This window comes from Mus caroli, unplaced genomic scaffold (genome assembly GCF_978045245.1).
Source record: "Mus caroli unplaced genomic scaffold, Mus_caroli_1 scaffold_11, whole genome shotgun sequence".
In the NCBI taxonomy this organism is placed as follows: Eukaryota; Metazoa; Chordata; class Mammalia; order Rodentia; family Muridae; genus Mus; species Mus caroli.
The window spans coordinates 71,173,747-71,186,272 of NW_028227266.1; the positions used below are offsets into that span (position 1 = coordinate 71,173,747).

At 39.9% G+C, this 12,526-nt stretch overlaps 1 protein-coding gene across 2 annotated transcripts in view; it reads right to left on the reverse strand.

Moving 5' to 3' along the window:
• Tex9 (testis expressed 9) overlaps positions 1-1,150 on the reverse strand; it is a 57,598-nt gene extending 56,448 nt beyond the window's left edge. The window contains exon 1 of one of the 2 annotated variants that reach the window (XM_021172496.2): positions 1,134-1,150. The gene's annotated coding sequence lies outside the window, so the exon portion shown is untranslated. Of the gene's footprint in view, positions 1-682; positions 706-1,133 lie in introns of those variants that run through there. The other variant, XM_021172495.2, reaches the window with a different exon arrangement.
• Positions 1,151-12,526: the final 11,376 nt, after the last annotated feature.

The window sequence follows — 12,526 nt, forward strand, 5'->3', positions numbered from 1 at the left end:
AAACAGTTCCAAACAGGCCAATTCATAAACTGTAACCTGTGATGCAATAAGAGTACCACGGCCATTTGAAGTGAGTAGGATTTTTTTCTTTAGCAAACAGTGTTATCACAATACTGATATGAATGCACTGATAAGGAGAGGTTCTTCATGACCCAAGAACCTTAATACCAATGTTGCAGCACTATTCTTGGAGGTTAAATTTCCATCACATTCAAACTATATTATTTTATGGCTCATGCTTTTGGTGGACTCTTATTGAAGGACTTGATGCATGCTTATTCTATAGAATAACATGTTAAAGACATTCAAATTACAGCCCATATTTCATAAAATTATAAAAATTCCTCCAGTTAGACATCATGCATAAACATGGGGGAAATAATATTTTAGGAGAGTTCATAAATCTTTCCTGTAATGGCCACACTCAAGTGACATTCAGCCATATGGTCTTGGACTGTTAGCACATTAAGCAACCACACACAGCTCATAAATGAATGGGAAGTGCTAAGCTCCCATGCAGATTTAGTTACAAAAAAAAAAGCAGCAAGCCACATGGTTCCTACACTCCTGACTTACTCTATAGAATAAGCTTGCATCAAGTCCTTCAGTAAGATTTCACCAAAAGCATGAGCCATAGAAGTCTGCTAATCTGAAATTTTGTAATTTGTCAAAAGTTACCTACCATTGAGGAGTTTGGTTTCCAGCCCCCACATCAGATGGTTCACAACAATTTGTAAATCCAGCTCCAGACTCTATATCTCACCTCTGTGGCACCTGCCCTTAAGTATACATACCCATGTGCAGACACATATACCTATATATAATTAAAAATAGAAAAAGTAAATATCTTAAAAGACATCAAGAGAAGAACGTAGTCTGGTAAAGAATATTTGCTACACATGTAAATACATACATATCTTGTATGATGCAAATATATCCAATAAGTAAGCTCACATCTAAAAATGCCCACAAATCAATAAAAAGACAAAACAATTAGCCAAAAGAGAGGATGTTTTACAAAGGAAAAGCTATTGTAAGCAAAAGTCCATGGCTACTCGTGACTAGGCAGCAGGAAGATGTACGTAAGGTGAATGGACAGCATGAAATGGGAGCCAATCCAAGGACCGGCTTACCAGTGATGCCCTGCGTTACTACTGCACCCTTCTAAAAGACTCCCAAGTGGGCAGGGTCACCCCTCCTGCCACTGCTGCCAGATTCCTGAGTCGATGTCTCATGGTTAGAGGAACAGCAGATGGACAAACAAGTGTTTACTGAGAAGCAAAGCAACAGCTGATGAAGAACAGGAAAGATGTGTTGGCAAGTAGCAGTTTGGATGTTGTTTTAATATCCTGGGAAACAGGCCAATCGGCCCTGCCCATATGTAAATTAGGAATTGTGATGCAGATGGGTAGTTAATTTGAATGTATACGGGAGATTCTGACTGTTTGGTGGGTCAGAATGAAAGACTTCAGACTCTGTAGGAAAAAGATTCTCTAAAACTTATTCGGTGTTGAGTGGGGAGAAGAACCAGGATGTATAAAGAGCAGGCACTTTGATGAGTCAGGCTCACTGGCTGTCAGAGCTCACACTCAGTGCTCTAGGATTGACTATGGTTCTTACTAGGATTTGATCATCTGTTTTCCTTGGGCCCATAACCCCCACTAACTGCTACCAGGAGAGGGCTGCCTTGTTCATAGCGCTGCATAAGAACATGGATAACAAGTGCCATATGTGAAGGAGAGAATAGGCATTGTTTATGCCTTGACCTCAGACTTCTCCAGAAATATAAGCAGTACATTGCTTCATTTCTTTTTTTTTAAAGATTTATTTATTTATTATGTGTAAGTACACTGTAGCTGTCTTCAGACAATCCAGAAGAGGGCGTCGTCAGATCTCGTTACAGATGGCTGTGAGCCACCATGTGGTTGCTGGGATTTGAACTCAGGACCTTCGGAAGAACAGTCAGTACTCTTAACCGCTGAGCCATCTCACCAGCCCCCATTGCTTCATTTCTAAATCACTCAAGGTTTCCTTACAGCAGAAGGCAGTGACTAAGATTTTCTTTTCTTTTTTTACTTTTTTTTCTTGGTTACTCTCCTTGGCTCAATTATTATAGAGTTATTTTATTATATATATATATATATATATAAAACATATATATAATTAAACATATTATAGAAGTATATATGTGTAAATAAATATACTTAGATATGGGTGTTTTGCCTGCATATATATCTGTGAACCACATGAATGCCTGGTACCCAAAGACGTTAACAAAGGATATTGGATTCCCTGGACTGGCATTACAGAGGGTTGTGAACTGCCCTGAGATGCTGGAAATCAAATTAGCATCCATTGAAAGACTAGCCTGTGCTCTTAACTGCTGAGCCATCTCTCTAGGCCCTTGGTTCAATTTTTATCAACTTGGGTGATATATGTTTTGTTTTGTTTTGTTTTGTTTTGTTTTGGTTTGGTTTGGTTTGGTTTGGTTTGGTTTGGTTTGGTTTGGTTTTTCGAGACAGGGTTTCTCTGTATAGCCCTGGCTGTCCTGGAACTCACTTTGTAGACCAGGCTGGCCTCGAACTCAGAAATTCACTTGCCTCTGCCTCCCGAGTGCTGGGATCAAAGGTGTGCACCACCACGCCCGGCTCAGATTGTACATTTTTAAGGAGAAAAATGACGGGTTTGTTTTTAGGGAGGATGAAAATACTTTTAGTGAAAGTGTAAAGGGGACAACTCTGTCAAATGAATGATAGTTAAAATAGCTTGACTTGTCTGTCGCCTTTGTGTGTGATCCCTTGAAAAGAAAGTGACTTCTGAAAATACAAGTTATCCCTGAGAAATTTTTTGTCTCCAAAGAGCAACGATATTGTGTAAGTCTGAAACCTCTGAAGAGACCATAAATTTTCCTGTCCTCCAAATTTAGACCCATCAACAGTAATGCCATAAGTGCTGGGCGGTGGTGGCGCACGCCTTTGATCCCAGCACTCGGGAGGCAGAGGCAGGTGAATTTCTGAGTTCGAGGCCAGCCTGGTCTACAAAGTGAGTTCCAGGACAGCCAAGGCTATACAGAGAAACCCTGTCTCGAAAAACCAAAAAAAAAAAAAAAAAATTGTGAGTTTGAAATGTGGGTATGGTGGCTTGCACATTTAATCCTAGTACTCTGGAGGCAGAGGCAAGCAGCTCTCTATAAATTCCAGGACAGCCAAGGGCCACATAGTGAGACCTTATCTCAAAAACAAAAAGTTTTACATTTAATATCTATTTTGGACATTTTATAATCTATAATTAAGGCTGATTTCTTGTCCTGACTCTTACAATCTTCCTCTGCCTTGGACAAATTCCACTCTTCCCGGCACTCTTTATTTTTTGAGTCTCTCTTCAAAGAATCATCTTTTAGTTTTATACAAACTTACTCTATCATTTCATTCTTTTCAAGACTTTTTAAAATAACATCTTTTCTCTCAGTTATATTTTAACTTTGGTTTTTTTTTCAATTTTTTACTAGATATTTTCTTCATTTACATTTCAAATGCTATCCCGAAAGTCCCCCATACCCTTCCCCGCCCACTCCCCTACCCACCCACTCCCACTTCTTGCTCCTGGTGTTCCCCTGTACTGAGGTATATAAAGTTTGCAAGACCAAGGGGCCTCTCTTCCCAATACATATGCAGCTAGAGACACGAGCTCTGGGGGTACTTGTTCATATTGTTGTTCCACCTATAGGTGGACCCCTTTAGCTTCTTGGGTACTTTCTCTAGCTCCTCTATTGGGGGCCCTGTGCTCCATCCTATAGATGACTGTGAGCATCCACTTCTGTATTTGCCAGGCACTGGCATAGCCTCACAAGGGATAGCTATATCAGGATCCTGTCAACAAAATCTTGCCGGCATATGCAATAGTTTAACTTTGTTTTTATTAGCTTTGTGAGCTATATACATAGTTCATTTATATTTGTATTTATGATATATCCATATCTTCTGAACATACACATGCACACATACATATGTACCATGAACATGAGTGTAAGTCAGAGGGTAACCTGAAGAAGTTGGCTCTCCCCTGATACAGCATGTGAGTCTGAGGGTTCAACTCAGCTTGTAAGGGTTGGCAGCAAGCACCTTTGACAACAGAAACATCTTGCTGACCCTCTATTTAGATTTATATATGAACCCTATTATTTATGACTGTGCCACTAGACAGGTTATTTAATCCAGAGCTCTGTATTTCAGTTCATCTGTGAAAAGATTATTGTGAAAATAATGTCAATTCACATAGATAACTTTGCAACATGCTAATTGTACAAGTATATGCTATAGTTTTTATGTATTATCATTTCTTGACAGTTAACTTTAGTTTGCACATTTCTCTTTTTACAACTTACTTATTTCTAATTTATAATGTGCATTGGTATTTTGCCTCTGTGTATGTCTGTGTGAGGGTGTCAGATCCCCTGAAACAGGAGTTATAGACAGTAGTGAGCTGCCAGTGGTTGCTGGGAATAGAACCCTGGTCCTTTGGAAGAACAGCCAGTGCTCTTAACTACTGAGAGCCATCTCTCCAGCCCCATGCACATTTCTCTTTTATCCTCAGTTTTAGAGGAGGTTGTGAGATGAGGTCTCACTCTGGAACCCACTCTGTGACCTCAAGAGAATCACATCTCCATGCCTCAGATTCCTGAGAGCTGGGATTTGAGGTACTATGTCTAGATATAAAACTTTAGCTGTTTGTTTGTCTGTTTGAATATTGGTTCTATTAGTTACTTTATCACTATTACTGTGATGAAATGCCATGACGAAGGCATCTTATAGTAGGAGTTTATTTCAGCTTATGGTTCTTGAATGTTAGTAGTCTGCCATGCCAAGAAAACATGCCAGGCATGGCAGCAAATAACAGGCATGGCAACTGGAGAAGGAAGCTGAAGACTCACATCTTAAACCAAAAGCATGGAGTAGAGTGCCCCAGCTTGGGATGGCACAAACTCTGAAACCTCAGTGAACCCCCAGCATACACACACTTTCTCTAGCAAGAGCATACTCTGAGACCTAAACCAACAAGGGACTAAGGACAAATACAAGAGCCCTTGGGGGACATTCTCATTCAAATGACTACAGTGTTTTTATGAGACAGAGTCTCACTGTGTAGCCTAGGCTAACATGAAACTCACTGTATTGCCTAGGTTTGGCTCAGATTATAGGTTATCTCCTAGCCTTGGCTTCCCAGGGGCTGAGATTAAAGACATGAGCACCATACCCTGTCATTTTATTATTTCCAAATTTTATTGCAGTGTAATCAAAGGCTGTAACCTAAATGATTTCTTATCTGGAACTTTATTAACATCTTCCTTGAGTTTTAGCAAGCTGGTTAATGTTTCATATGTGTTGGAAGAGACAGGACATTCACTGTTCATTGTGGACAAAGTCCTTTACTCAAGAAAGCTGCTTTGTTGTGTTGCTCAAATTCTGTGGACTCCAACAGCTCTCCTACCTGATCTGTCAGTTTCTGAGGTACACGTTAGTTTACCAACAGTTACCAAGTTTTTTGTTCTTACTTTTCTGTACATTTTTACTGCATAAAATCTGTGATAAAGATGATTTTGATGATATAGTATATGATTTAAAAAGGTTCACTGCTAGCAAAATTTCTCATGAAATTTATTTTCACCCATAGGGTTGACAAATTTTTTCTTACATTCAATTTGTTTAGTCTAACACTGTTCCCTTGTTTCTTTTCTTTTGATAGTGACTACGTGATATTTAATTTCTAGTTATTTAGTTAGTTAAAATAGCGTCAAACAACTCCTTTTTATTTTCTTTTATGTCTATGAGTGTTTTTGCCTGCCTATGTGTATTTACAGTCTGTGCATGGTGGTGTCCATAGAGGTCAGAAGAGGGTGTTGGGTCCCTTGGAAGTGGAGTTACAGATAGCTGTGAGCCATCATGTAGTTGCTGGGAACAGAACCCCAGTCCTTTGAAAGAGCAACAAGTGTTCTTAAGCCAAGGAGCCATCTTTTCAGCCCCCTTATAGACTCTTTATAATATTATTTACATTCTAAATAATATAGCTATATATGTTGCTATTCTTTTTTACCAAATTTTAAATTATTTCCTTTTATTGAAGATATTTTACCCATTGTCACTGAATGACAGATCAACTTTCCCCTGCTACTTAATTCTGTGTGGTTTATCATGCTTTCAGAACTTATATCTGCTCATCATGGCTTTATCCTGACACTCTTAGGTTACAATCCTCTAAATAGGAGTTGGTCTGTTCCCTCCTTTAGTAAATAAAGTTGTATTAGAACACAAGCATACCATTCAGGTACTAATATATCTACGACTGCTTTCACAGATGTGGTGAAAGACCATATGGATCATAAAACTGAAATAATTTCTGTTTAGCCTGTTACTGAGGCAGATCTGTGAAATTCTAATCTAGATTTTAATTTTAATCACATTATAGTTAGACAACTACAAATTAACTGATTTTTCCACTCTCTATTGATTTTTGAATCTTGTCCTCAGTCTTTCTTGGACTCTTATTTTGTTGAAGTTTATCATATAGTAATTGTTTCAAAAGATTCTATTGTTGATAAATATCTATTAATATTTTTACCTCAAAAAGAACATTTCAGGGACTGAAGAAATGTTTCAGCATTTAAGAATCATTGCTGTTCTTCCAGAAGGCCCAAGTTTGGTTCCTCGTACCCATATCTGGTAACTCATAACTTCTTGGATCTCCAGCTCCAGGGACTCTGAGGCTCTCTTCTGACCTATGTGAGCACCCATACATATGGTGCACTCTCCCACAGACACACAAATAAAAAGGACAAAATCAAAAAAGCTTTTGAGACAGAGTTGATGTAGCTCTAGCTGCCCTAGAACTTGCTATGTAGACTAGGCTGGCTTTGAACTCACAGAATTCTCTTTGCCTCTGCCTTTTGAGTGCTGGGACTAAAGGTGTATACTACCATACCAGACAAAAATCAAACTTTTGACAGGCATGGTGGTACATGCCTATATCTGAGCACTCAGGAAGATGAAAGAAGAGGATTGTGAACTCAAAGCGAACTTGGCTACACAGGAGACTGTCTCAAAAGATGAGAAGGGTAAAAGTAAAAGAAAGTCAGTTTGCTTCCCAAATAACACATCCAGTAGGAATAGTTACTTTCTGTAACTAAAGAGACATACCTTTTGTCCCAGCACTCAGAATATAAACATATGGCTTACATACTTATGCTTTTCTTAAAATTATAAATTTATAAAATAATCTCACCCTTTCTCTCATTTATCAACTCTATGTGCTGCATCTTCTGTGTGTTGAGTTTGGAGTTTCCATGAACTTGTACGGTTCTTGTATTCTACTCTTTAGCTCTCTGCTTGGCTTGAAACAGGTGGGCTGGTGATTTTGGGCAATGTGACAGGCATGCTGGGAGATGTGATCTTTGTTTGTAGAGGAGCCTTCTCTCCTGGAGTCCCTTGTGACTGCTCTGTTCCTTGCCTTCCAGGATCTGTGAATGCACTTTAACTATAGGCATTACAAGCAGATGAAGGGAAGGAAGCTGGCAGTGTCTTCATCAGTCACTCTGCTCATTACTGTAGGATCTGCTGTTCACTAAGTCCCATATTTCTTCTACCTTCTCAGTAGCCTGGAGCCTATATTTGTGGTACAAATGTTCTAGTTTGTTTTTCCTAAGGTTTGATACCATCTCCTAAAAGCATCTGCATCGGGCTGGAGAGATGGCTCAGTGGTTACGAGCACTGACTGCTCTTCCAGAGGTCCCAAGTTCAATTCTCAGCAACCACATGGTGGCTCACCACCATCTGTAACGAGATCTGACACTCTCTTCTGGAGTGTCTGAAGACAGCTACAGTGTACTTACATATAATAAAATAATATTTTTTTTAAAAAAGCATTTGCATCTTTGCTGGCGCCTTTTGATCACTTACATATTAGTTACTCCACACTCCCATCTCTGTCTTTCCTGTGATTCCCTAAGTGTGTGTAGAGGGAAATGTAGTCCAGTCTTAAATCCTAATTTAACTTTTCCTACCCAGGATCTTCAATTAAACTCTTTCAGGACATCATGAAACATCATTTATGAGTGACAACTTATGATCTTGCCATTTTTATTTCCAAATATTTTAAAAGAAACTGTGTATCTCTAACATAGAAAGAAAATTTAAGCCCACCTCCTGTGATATTTCTGACAAGACTGAAAACAACAAGATAACTTTCATCAACATCAGTAGAGAGGGTATTTAGTCTTGAGTCATCTGCCTTTCAAAAAAAATTGGGTAGTCTCTTAAGTTCTCTCTCTCTCTCTCTCTCTCTCTCTCTCTCTCTCTCTTTCCTTCTTTGTTTCTTTCTTTCTTGTATAAGTGTTTTGCTGCTTGTACACCCTCGTGCCAGAAGAGGGCATCAGATGCCCTTATAGATAGTTGTGAACCACCATGTGCTTGCTGGAATTTCACTCCATGTTCTTAACCACTGAGCCATCTCTCTAGCCCCCTCAGCTGTCCTTTTTAAAAGTATCCTTTCACAGGAGCAAGAGACACTGGCTACAGAACTGTGCTTTCTAGCCACTTTCTCCATCTCTAACACTAACTAGCAATCACTGACAAAGTTAACATTTTTAGAGAGAAAAATTGAGCTAACAAGTTATCCCGTTTTAGAATTCCACTACCACCCCTGCCACATCAACACCTACCTACTGATAAGCCTGTTTAGAGTCCATTGGGAGCTGTTTAACAGTTTTTTAACACTAATTAGTCAAAACCTTCTTAAAACAGGTAGAAAGAACAGGCCCTTATCTCCTACATTTTGGGAGTTTTTCAAGACCTTAATATGAATGGTTGATTTCCTTCTTCTTTAGGAACCTCAGGAGAAACACTGCCTTGGAGTTCCTTGAAGTAGTCCTTGACGTTTACCAACTGGTTATAAATGTCTTCTCTTCTGCTCTCTTTGGTTCTTGTTATTTGAAGGAATTGCTGCTGTACACTTCTACACACTCTTACAATTTTCTGAGATGGGGTATTAGTCACCTCTGCATTTCTGTGACTTAAATACCATAGAAATGACTTAAGAACTTCAGAGGGATGTAGTTCAATGGTAGAGCATTTGACCAGCATGCATAATGTCCAAAATTCAATCCTTGGTTGCTAAAAAGAAAAAAAAAAAAAAAAAAGCATGGGTGTTGGAAGTGAAACACTTATGGGAAGGAAATACTATCCTGGCTCACAGATTCATCAGGGGAGCTGCAGCAGAATGGCTTAGTCCATGGAGCATGCGGTAACTTATCACATGGCAGGGGACCAGGAAGCAGTCTGAAGCCAGAAGCAGAGCTCTATTCATGACCCACTCCAAGTAACCTAATTCTACCAGGGAAGCCCATCTCCTAAATGGTGCCAGCAGCTGAGAAACAAGCATTGAAACAAAACCTTGGGGCTGGCAAATTCTTTAGTAAGTAAAATAATTGCCACACAAGCCTGTTTAATCCCCAGCAGCCATGTATACGTAGAAGAGAATGCACTCCACAGGGCTGCCCCCTGACCTCTGCACAGGTTGTGTGGCACACACAATCCCCTTTTTAATAGTGAATAAATAAACAATAAAACCTGAGCTATAGGGGATATGTTAGAGTCAACCAAGAACAGATGGCAACTCAGAGTCTCTGTTTCCTCCTTGGGGTACAAGGCTACCGCTTGCCATCTAGTGCTGGGCCGTCTTGATATCTGTTGGCAGTGTTTGAATGTCCTCCCATGCTGATCAAGACTCTGCAGTCAGCTACTCAGGAGCAGTGTGGGAAGTATCTGTACTTCATCAGATTTTAGGCAGTGACACAGTAACCAGGTTCTTGTCATTTTTGTCTCCTAGCTAATTTTTTTTTTTTTTTTTTTTTTTTTTGCTTCTCAGTTTCTTTGTATAAGCTCTTGTTCTATAGATCAGGCTAGACTCGACCTTACTATGTAGCCCAGGTTGGCCACAAACTCATCATCCTGCCTTAACTTCTCCTGAGATCTGGGATAAAAGTATATACTATCATGTCTGAGTCCATTTTGCTTTTCACAACTCCTGTCTTTGTCTGGTCTTCTACCATTACCCTACTCTTCACCTCTCTTCTCTCCCTGCCAGAAGCAGAAAAGAAGGGGGAAAAAAATCACAAGTATTTAGCACATACTACCATAAAGTATTGCAATGTTACTTTCATGAATGGTTTTCATTGAATCCATAATGTAGTTGTGCAAGGGAGTTTTTATAATTGCCACTTCAACCAACTGGGAAAGAAAGTCAAAGAGCTAAAGAACTCCTAAAGCATCGGGCTGAAGTCAGGCAGAATGTTAGCCTCTGACACCCACACAGCCCCTTTGAGCGTGAGCTTCAATCCTGGCCTGTCTAAAGTGTGGATCTGTATCCACATGAGAAACTGGACATAACTGATTGTTTTCTTTGAGAACAATGAGCTGGCCTGAATTCCTTTAGCATCGAGGCTCGAGTCTCAGCACCAGATGTCAGCCTGAACAGATAAAATCAGCTGCTGAGAAGAGCTGTACAGTCTCACAGAGAGATGAATTGTAAGTACAAATTAACTAAATCCTCAACTCCCCGCTATTATTCAGCTATGTTATCAAGCTTTCTTCCTAGCCCATACCCTTTTCTTTTATTCAATCTTTTGTTTCTTAAAATGTTTTAAATTCAGTCACTCAATTCAACAACATGGACTGTTTGGCTACTCTAGCAGTGACTACCTTTTATATTACAGATACAGAGAATAAGAACACACTTAAAGACCATATATGATTCACAGCATTCAAAACCACAATATAGGAAGGCTAGAAACAGGAATCAAGAAATACTCCTATTCTGAGAAAGTGTCTGACATAAGGCAGACAAGGTATTATAGAAGACCCAGAAAAGAGATGGAAGTGTGGGTGGAGTGGGGAGTGGATGAGGAAACTGCTGAGGTACACTGTGTGATGATGTGTCTCTGTATATTCAATTGCTAATTCTGTACTGGCAGAAAGCTTAATGCTGGCAGGATTCTGGTGTTGCCATTTCTATGGCCCATTACCAGGCTTTCTGTTTTGTAAATAGTTGTTATTCTTCACCTGCCTAAGGTAATCAAGAATATATCAACAGAGGAACCCTGTCTCGAAAAACCAAAAAAATAAATGAATAAATAAAAATGTATCAGAGATCGCCTCACTACTGGTTGGCTGTAATAAAAATCTGAAGGCCAATAACAGGGCAGGAAGTTAAGGGTAGAACTTTGGAGAGCAAGAGCGAGACAGAGACACAGACACACACATGCTGAGAGAAGAAATGAGATGTGGGAGATTCACCCTGCTGACATGGAGGTAAACAGATGGACCAGAGCTGACCAGAGAGGTAGAACTAGCCATACAGCCAGATGTAGGCTAGTTAGTCGGGTTACATTTAGAGTATCTAAACTACCCTAGCTAAAAGGCCTAAGCTATCAAATATTAAAAAGCCTTTGTGTATTATTTATATTGTTGGCAGGTCCAAGAAAGTCCCACTATAGGAAACACTTCAGAGAGGATGCCATTCAGAACCAGTGAGAGCCCTCATATGATCAAGAACGTCTTTGCATGTAGAAGACTTTATTGGAAGAAGACAAGAGTCACATCAAACCTGCTCCCGGGGACTGAGAAGGCAAACTTGTTGCTAGAGCAGCACTGGAAACTGGCTATGACCAAATTCTTGACAAGAAGCAACTTACAGAAGAAAATACTGGGGCTGGAGATTAACTTAGTCAGTAGAATGCTTTCCCAGCATGCATGAAGCCCTGGGTCCAATCCCCAGCACCACACAAAAGCAGAAGGATGTGAAGTTCATTGTACTGGTAGCCAGCTTAGAATAGGTGAGACCCTTTATAGGGTGGAGAGATTTATTTTGGCACATGGAGTAGTCCATCCATCTTGGTTGGGAAGATATTTTCCAACTGGCGAAGTATGTGGTACAGGCATAGTGGCAGAAACTGCTTGAGGCTGAAGCAGTAGGAGAGTGAGACTGCTTGATCACATCTAGATGGATCAACAAATGGAGCAAAACAAATGCTGGTAACTCACCCGGCTTTCTCCTTTTCCCTGCTTTGCTCAGTCTTGGAACCCAGCCAATAGAATGGTGCCACTCACATTCTGAGTGGGTCTTCCCTGCATCACAGATATGCCTAAGAAAAATGTACCTTATTCATGATCAGGTGTTTCTTCAGTATCAGTAAAACAGCCTCTCACAGTTGCTAGCCACAACTTTTCCTTCCTGAATATAAACTGTATATGACCAAACCTGATTTTTCACTTAATTAGACACAAGCATGGTATTGCCTAGTAATCCCAATATGTGTCACTAAATAGCTCACATATGTTAGCTCCCTTAATTCCCTCAGGCCTATGAAAAAGGTGATGTTCATTCTAGGAAACAGACTCTAGGAGGTGAAATAGTTTGTCCTTGGCCAGATAAGTAATGCAACTAGGATTTGAATACTGTTTGCCTGTCTCCAAAGAGA